General features: G+C 41.9%; 1 long non-coding RNA gene across 1 annotated transcript in view; it reads right to left on the bottom strand.

Annotated features, from left to right (window-relative positions):
- Nucleotides 1-7,789: 7,789 nt before the first annotated feature.
- Nucleotides 7,790-8,821, bottom strand: part of LOC109290103 — an 11,908-nt gene continuing 10,876 nt past the window's right edge. The window contains exon 5 of the long non-coding RNA XR_002095523.1: nt 7,790-7,800. This is a non-coding gene — a long non-coding RNA (uncharacterized LOC109290103). The remainder of the gene's footprint in view (nt 7,801-8,821) is intronic.

The following is an 8,821-nucleotide window of genomic DNA, read 5'->3' as shown; positions in this document are numbered from 1 at the left end:
GGACCTAAACCTGTTCAGCCTTCACAAGAGAAGGCTGAGGGGGGACCTGGTGACTGTCTATAAACTCACTAGGGGGGACCAGAAGGGTTTAGGGGAGACACCGTTTCCCCTAGCGCCCCCTGGCATGACAAGGAACAATGGACACAAATTATTAGAGAGTAGGTTTAGATTAGACATCCACAAGAACTACTTCACAGTTAGGGCGGCTAGGAGCTGGAACCAACTTCCTAGGGAAGTGGTGCTGGCTCCTACCCTGGGGATCTTTAAGAAGAGGCTTGATGACTACCTGGCTGGACTCATTTGAGTCCAGTCTTTTCTCCCACCCAGGCGGGGGGGTCAGACTTGAAGATCTACAAGGTCCCTTCCGACCCGACTTCTATGATTCTATTATTAGAAAAGTATCTGAAAATGGAATGAATGGGCAACAAAATGGCAGATGAAGTTTAGTGTTGCTAAGTGCAAGGTGATACATATAGGAAAAAATAACCCGAGATGTACATAAATAGTGATGGGCATTACTCGTGGATACTTATGTGAAAATGTCAGGTTGGTATTCAGAAGCAGTTAAAAATACAAAATAGAAATAAAATGAATCTATGATACTGCAACACTTTTAACACTATATACAGTTCTTGTCCCCCAACCTCTGAAAGACTATAGGAAACTTGGAAAAAACGACAAAGAATGGCATTTAGAATGATCAGGAGCGTGGAGAGGCTTCTATATAAGGAGACACTAGTTGGCTAAGACTTTTCAGCTGAGAGAAAAAACAACTGAAGGCGGGCGTGAAAGAGGTCTATAAAATAATGGATGGTGTAGAGAAAGAATAAAAGGATTTACTTTTTACTATCTCATACAATATCAGAACCAAAGGATACACAATTAAATTATTAGGTATCAGGTTTACAGCAAACAAAAAAATCGTGCAGTGTGGAATTACCTTGTGGAACTCATTCCCACAAGATGTTGTAGCAATCAAGTTTAAAAGAGGATTAGACAAATACATGCATGCCAGATCCATCACAGATTAATAAGCATACAAGTTGGGTTGCAGCCTCCAATTTAGGACTTCCTGGACCTCTAAATCTTGGACACTGTAAGGGAAGAGGAACAGGAGGTAACCCTGGACAGGCCCTGGATAAATTTATTCCCCTAGGCATCTCCCCTATGTCACTGAAATACAGAATACTTGGCTACATAGACTTGAGCTTTGACAGTGGCCACTTCCAAACTAGCAGCTGGGTGTGCTTGCAGCAGCACAAATAGTAGTAGCACAAATTTGCCATAGCGCATGCCCCTGAACATGTACTTTCTTGTGGGACCCATTGTCCCTCTGTGGGCAAACTGCCCATGCTCAGCTTCTCCTGGCTCCCAAAGTGCTGTTTTGACCAGGTTTTCCATGTGCTGTGGGGGGAAGAGGGGAGGGAGCTGGCTAGGGCACAGGGCACACCCAGCGGGCAGCCCCCAAGCTGAGGAATCTGCATCCGAGCTTGCTGGGGAGCAGCACATGGAGATGGGGGGGGGGGTAGCAGCCCTGGGACATCTGCCTGCTGGCTGGGGCTTCACAGTGCACAGAGATGGGGGAGCATCTCTGTACACTGTGGACCCCAGCCAGACACTCCAGTGAGCCTTTTGTGTGCCTTTCGTGTGCTCCCCTGTCTCCACATGCCCAAGCATGGGGGCACTGCCAGGGCACACTGTGCTCCAGCCAACCACTCCACTGTGCCTCAAGTGTGCTTTTTGTGCACTCCAGTGTGCCTCTGTATGGGGGCTCTGCATTTGTCTTGGCACATGCTATTTTGCTGTGCTTTGCACCAGTTTATTTTTTCCAGGGATTGGCTTTTTGCTACTGGGAAAATTTTGCAAATTTTGCAGATTAGCATTGCTGTGCATGGTTCAACATACAACATGTGTGATCTGTGGTGCCACAAACTGCATGTGCTTGCGGATGTTAGTATTTCATCTCTAATACTCTTATGAGGTGATTTGCACAATGTAATGTGGTTACACAGCAATATACATAGATAGAGTCCACCTTTTGAGAAACTATGAGAACCCTAGGAATAAGAAAAGTGTAGAGAACTCTTAAATAGATATAGACATGTATTAACACACACACACACATATATGATATAGACTATATTTGCTATAAATGGCATTGAAATATGATATTGTCCTTATGCAGATGGAAAATGCCAAAGAATTCAAGTGTTCCCTTTTGGACTTCTCAACTGGAAATGCCACCAGAACAAGAAAAAGCAGTGGATTCGGGTATCTGTAGTTTTTATATTCCACATCTTCATATTGAAAGTTTACTGCATTCTGCATGACATTTTTGGACTTGGGAGGGTACACTTCAGGCACTTTTCTCAAAGGCATTTTAATACCGGTACTAATCTGCCTAACAGTACAGTGCTCCCTTAGAACAAGTATTTTATGAATATACCTAAACATGCTAAAACATTTTATGATGTTATAAAATGTTTCTTGACTGCTAATTTTATAGTTTTGTAAGGTCAGCGTTAGTGTTGCTTTATAAAATCCTTCAGTAGTTAAGACATAGAAATAATAGAGATCACGTAAGTGTAAATACTTGGTGGTGAAACAGTAGGTCAACCATAATCACTTCATGATGGAAAGCCATAAGCATACAGTAGGTGATGATTAAGGGCTTTTTTCATAGTGTAATGATGCCGGTCACTTTACAGCACATAACAGAATTTCTCCCCTAAGTTTAAAAAAACAACCATAGGATTAGCCAAAGTGGGGCAAGCCACCATAATAATATAGCATGAACATATCCAGGTTCAATTACACAGTAATATAAAAAAAATACAGCTGGTTTCATCTTAGATGGGAAACATAAAAAACAAAGAAAAGCATGTTCTTGATTTTAAAAATCAGAGGAAGTGTGACAGAGGGTATGCACTGTTAGTAATATATATTGAAAGGAAAGGAAATATGTGAAAGGAAAGGGAAAAGTGAAGTGCTTTGAAAAGAGATGAGTCCATACTTCTTCTGTGTCAGCTAAGAAAGCAAGCAGATACTTGAGATCATAACCTAGTGCCTATCAGCAGAAACAACGTGAAAATATATCAAAACTCAGTTGTTTTAACCAGAGTAGAGTGTTTCTCTTCACATACAAACTATTTTCTTGCCCTTTCTATTTGGATGAAATTTTTACTTATAAAGCAAGGGGCATAGGTTATCTTGATGCAAGATATTTTGAGACTTAGATAAAACTTTCAGACACTTCCACCTGCATTAGAGGTTATAGATGCAACACCCACACACACTTGGTTGTGTATAATAGAGTGTGTTTTTGATTATAGTGTTTTGTGGTTTTTTTGGGGGGTGGGTTATGTGCATAAGATGGTCTCTGTTGTTCTGGCCACGTGCTCTGTACATGGAAAGATGGGAGCCTTATATCTGGGCAAAATATCTAAAATCTTGTGGCCTAATTGGCCAGAGGAAGCAGAAGATTCTCCAGGCAGATTGAATAAGAGAGGCTGGAGCATGGCACTCCATATCTGAACAAGGCTTGGGTGATGTCACATCAGCTATATAAAAACAACTCAACTAAGGGTTTTTCTTTTTCTTTTCTCCTGGGGCTGCTAAGAGCTGCACAGCTGAACTGGGACCCAGAAAAAGTCTCACCATGGGGAATGGCCAGACACAGACATGAGTGAACTGGGCAGCTGTCCAGAGCCCAGACAGTGAGGTGGCCTGAAAATAGTTATTCTCCTTCTTTTTATTATTATCATTATCTCTGGTGAAGTGGGGGGTGGAGGAAGAAATACTAAATGTTTGCCCAGGGCCACCACAAGTTTAAATACAGTGTTGGGGGAGTGAAAGCTATGTGAAAGGAAAAGATCAGGTACAGGAAGAGAAAGTCTGTCTCAGAGTTTGAGACCCCTCTTTCCCCCTCCTTTTTGAGTGGGATAATACCACGGGGGCATTAATCCCTGGAGCAAACCGATCAGGAATGGAATCCTGGCAGTTTGGGCCAAACAGGTCTTCAGTAGGATGTATACTCATGGGGGTATACATCTCTGGAGTAGACTGAGCAGGAATGGAGTCCAGGCAGTTACTGGCCACATGGGCCTGCCCCCCTCCGTTTTGTAATTGTAACGTCTCAGGTTAGTGGTATAGCTAAGCCTGGATGTTCAGGCTGGAGCCATAAGCCTAGGGTCTTTTTGCTGTTTCACAGCTATTGTGTTTCAGCCTAGCTGTGAGGCTGAACCCCAGTCAGATATGTTTGGCTGGTTGATATGGGCCAAGGTGGAGCCTGGCACGTCTTGTTGTTGTTATATGCTTGGCCAATTTTTTGCTGCCCAGTTCAGCCTCAGAGAGATAGGCCTGGGATTCCTTTTGTCCCTTTTGTAGTTTATATCCCAACCACATGATGTGGTTGTGCACTGGTTGCAGTTCAGACCTAGCCCAAGATAGGCCTGACCTTCCGTCTGAGTTCTTTTGCTGTTTTCTGGACAGCGGAGCTGGGATTAGGACTAGGAATTTTGGAGCTTGGTATGCTGGCGAAAGCTGCAGTTAACCCCTGAAAGCCTCCATGCAGAAGTGGAGATCCGTACTCTACAACATCTCCAGGAGTCCCTTGCAATGGAGCAATAAAGCAATGGAGCCCCTTGCAATGCAGAAGGACCCACACTCTCCAGCATCTCCTTGTGGCACAGTGAACCCAAGGAGCAGCTCATAGGACTCCCTGGTGTGAGCCCTCCTCTCCAGCCCATTGCTGAAGGGCAGGTATATTTGGAAGGTTTCTTGTATTTACACTGCTTGTGTAGAGGGGATTTAGTTTATGGGACACCCCAGCAAATTTATTGTTCCCAGCTTTTTCGGTGGGTGGTTAAGCCACTGCCATAATTTATGCAGTACCCCAAAAAGTGGACCTGGCTCTTCTTGCTGCTGACCGGTGTCCAGCAGAAAGGTTACGTACAGCTATAATCATTTCAATGAAGAAATACTTCCACTCATGAAACAGTTGTACCAGTACATAAATTATGTATAAAACAGGATTAAGGAAAGAAATCAATGGAACTCCTAGTATGGAGGGGAAAGACTTTAATATTTCCTGTAAATGGCATTTTTGATTGAATGCTCCTTTGTAGAAATGTAATCATAAGCTCTCCTTAATATGATAATGAATCCTTACTCCTTTGAGTTGATAGGAAGAGAAGGTGAGGGGTTAAGGAAGAAGTGGACAACTATGAAAGACAGTCAGTCTGCCAAAATCAGTGGTTAATCACTGGTTTCTTGAGAGAAAGAGGTTTTCTATTTTTGTAACTCAACTAAGCAGAGCCAATCCAGTTTGAGGTGTTATAAAAATTATGAAGGGTGCCTACAGACATTCAGGGAGGTGAGGGAGAGGTTAGATCATATTAAAAATGGCTACCTGTTCTAATTTAGTTCATCCAGGTGTGGACTGTTCACTTAGATGCTTAGTTAGGTTGATCTAAATGCAACTTGTAAATAAGTGATAGGAAGGTTAGACTGGTGTAATAATGGCTGACTTGATCCAAATTAAACCTACCTCTGACATAATGTAACTTAGATTGGTTTGGCTATTTTTAGACTGATCTAACTTTTCTGAACATCTGTATAGTTTCCAGCACAACCCCAAGGCTGGGAAAGCCCAGCTGCTGCCCCCAGCCCCAGGGTCACAATTTTCCTATACACCACCTTGGAACTGGATTCTTTTTAGTCCGTCCACCCTTTTTCCCAACCCCTCCCCTCATGGATTAACCAGCCCACCAAACCCCCATCCCATAAATTGGCTCCTGGTGCCAGTTTTCTCAGCCTTTGCTGAAACCAGAACTGAGGAAGTAAGTCCCAATGGGGAGAGGGGTAGGAGGAGTTGGGGGGTAAGTTCACCAGGTGGGGGGTCAAGGGGCTTCAGGGCATGGGAAAGAGAGCTACCTATCCCCCAAGCTCCCCCACAGACCCTGCAACCCACCTTGATCATGCCAAACCCTCTCATAACCCAGCAAACTCCCTGCATACTCTGCCCGGTCCCCAATTTCCCCTGATCCTTCCCACAGACTCCACTTGCACCCCTGATTTTCCTCACCCCTCTTCAGACCCCACTAGCCTCCTGATCCTCCCTAAAGATGCCACCTACCTCCCCATTCTTCCCTGAGCCTGCTTGCCCCCAATTCCCCCAACCCCCCTACTAGCTCTTCCATCCCAACTTACATTAAATAAGGCGGCCACTTTTAACTCAATCTAACCTCTTCCTAACCCAGCCAAATGTCTGAAGCCAGACCTATAGTATTTACCTGTCATTTTCTTTGTATTTTAAATAAGCTGGTTTAAAGCACAGTTTTATACAACTACTGTTGTACTAATTTCTTCTTTTCACTGACCCAGAAAGATGAAACTCTCTCAAATGTCTACAGATAACTGTGTTTAAGGATTAAGGGGTTTCTCAAGCTTAAACATCTACTTTTCATCTCAGTTGAAGGAGGATTAAGAGTTCTGGGGCCCTGGGATCAGAGAGCACGTTGACTATCATCCATCATAGAAAACTGTTAATATTAACTCCTTTTCTAAATATGAAATGGCATAAATATATTAGAATTGAAAAGACTGCCTTATATATAAAGACAATTACTGTAGTTATACCCCCTCCCACCCCAATCTGAATTTTGGTACCCTGTATAATTTTACCCGCCTTATCCTCACTTGCAGAGCCTGTTAACAGACCCTGCCAGAACCCATTTATCAGCAACACCAACAGATGAGCGAGCTGTATCCAAGTCCACTCTATACCTAGCAATGGCAGTCTATTGAAGAGCAGAGCAAACTTGAACAATGATCTCTTCTTCTTGTCCTCTGCCTGTCCTCCCCCCACCCTTTCCCCCTTGCAGTCTTTCAATTTGCTCACCACTCAGCAAATAAGCAGAGGGTAGAGGAGGAAAGATCAAGTAATAGACGTGAGTTGGCAGTGATGAGGGGAAGAAGGAAGGTGAGAAACAGTAGGAAATGAAGAGATGGATCTTTCAGTATCACTAGATTTTACACTGCACAGAAAGAATAAAAAAAGAAGACTGTAAAGCAGATAGCAATGACATACTAAAATGTATCATTGGGACCTTAATGCGCTATTCCTAATGCACATTAAATTTAGTACCTGCAATGTGAGGTACTAAATAAATTTGCATTAAGCAGCCTTAATGTGTAGCACCAAAAGTGCACATATTTTAAGTTATGCTTAATACACATTAGCCTATTTTTACTGTACATAAACATAATTGCACAGTTTTTAATGTGATGTTTCAACGCACAGTAAAATAGGTGCATGTGTAGTAGGGGTGTGCAAAACGGGTCATATTTTATTCAGATTTGGACGAATCCAATTCTGAAGATTTGATGCCGATTCAGGGAATCAGTAATTTGGACATAGACACATCGATTAAAGGGTCTCCTGATTTGATTCATATTTGGAGATTTGGCCACTGAATCGGGTTGAATCTTCACCGAATCAAATCAGGAACTGAAGCTTTGCACAGCCCTAATATGTAGTCATGAACTTATTGTACCAAAGGGGTCCTGTTGGTGTCTCCCTTTTGCTGTTTTACATTCTATCATGGAACAGCCATTTGTTGAGAAAAAAGTACAAATGACTGAGGACTTTATTCCTTTGACTTCCTGTTTAAATAAATACATTTACTCATAACCACAACAAAAGTGATGTACACCACCTACCTTTCCAGCTAGTATTAATTGCTACTTGCTATAAATGTTTATGCTTTATTAATTACATTAATATTCACTCTTCAGATCCTGCAACTTAATAGGATCCTCCCCTGGAAATTGTCTGACACATGGCATCTTGCACATGAAAAATAATTACTATTCAAAATTAATACTGTACATCTCAGGAATAATAGTCATCACAGATGCTGATGACTCAGCAATGTTCAAAGGGGTGACCGAGCAGGAATTAGAGGCTGGGAAATCACTCCAATCACTCGCTACCTTCACAATATGGTTGCCAGCTTTTAACAAAAGACTCCCAAGAGTCTACTCTAATACATCACTGTAATTCCTCCAACGAGATTGGAAATGCTCCATCATACCCAGGAGACAGCCTGTTAAATGTGAGTACTCCCAGTAAGTGGATGAAACATTACAAAACAAAATACTGAATTGTGATAATTTGATGTTGCTGGAGTGTCTAAAGGGAAACTGCTTGTAACCACTGAGAAGTACTGGAAATTACCTTAAATGATAAACATGTCCATAAATATTAATTGAAATGTTTAACAGGATTACAGCTGATTATTTTCTTGTATTCACTTTCCTCATACGTTCAAGGAAGAAAAGTTTATTAATATGAATAATTATTTAGTTTAAATGTTAATCTCAAATGGTCAAACATTTATTGAAAAGGAATTCACAATTAAGTAGATGAGTTGTGTTGGTTAATTAATAAGGAATACAACTAGACATGTTGCTACATGAATGATGTTGCTAAAAAATGAAAGGAGTATTTTGAAGTTGGACTGTTTGCAGTGAACTGCTCAAAAATGACCCGCAGAGTTAGAACTATTTGCTGATGAAAGCAAGTCCCCGCTCAGTCTTTTTTTCACCAGACTATATAACCCCAAATCTTCTAACCTTTCCTAATATGTCAAGTTTTCTAGACCTCTGATTCTCTTGCTCTCCTCTAGACTCCTCAGTTTGTCCACATATTTCCTGAAGTGTCCAAATGCAGACTTGGTAATCCAGGAAGAGGTGTCCCATGATTTACATGTAAGAGTCCAATTAATGCAATCTATTATGCTTTTTTTTTTTTTTTTGG

Source organism: Gavialis gangeticus, unplaced genomic scaffold (genome assembly GCF_001723915.1).
Source record: "Gavialis gangeticus isolate Ggan-Ray unplaced genomic scaffold, GavGan_comp1, whole genome shotgun sequence".
Lineage (NCBI taxonomy): Eukaryota > Metazoa > Chordata > Crocodylia > Gavialidae > Gavialis > Gavialis gangeticus.
The sequence above is the reverse complement of the archived record's forward strand: the minus strand, read 5'-3'. Positions and strand labels throughout refer to the sequence as shown.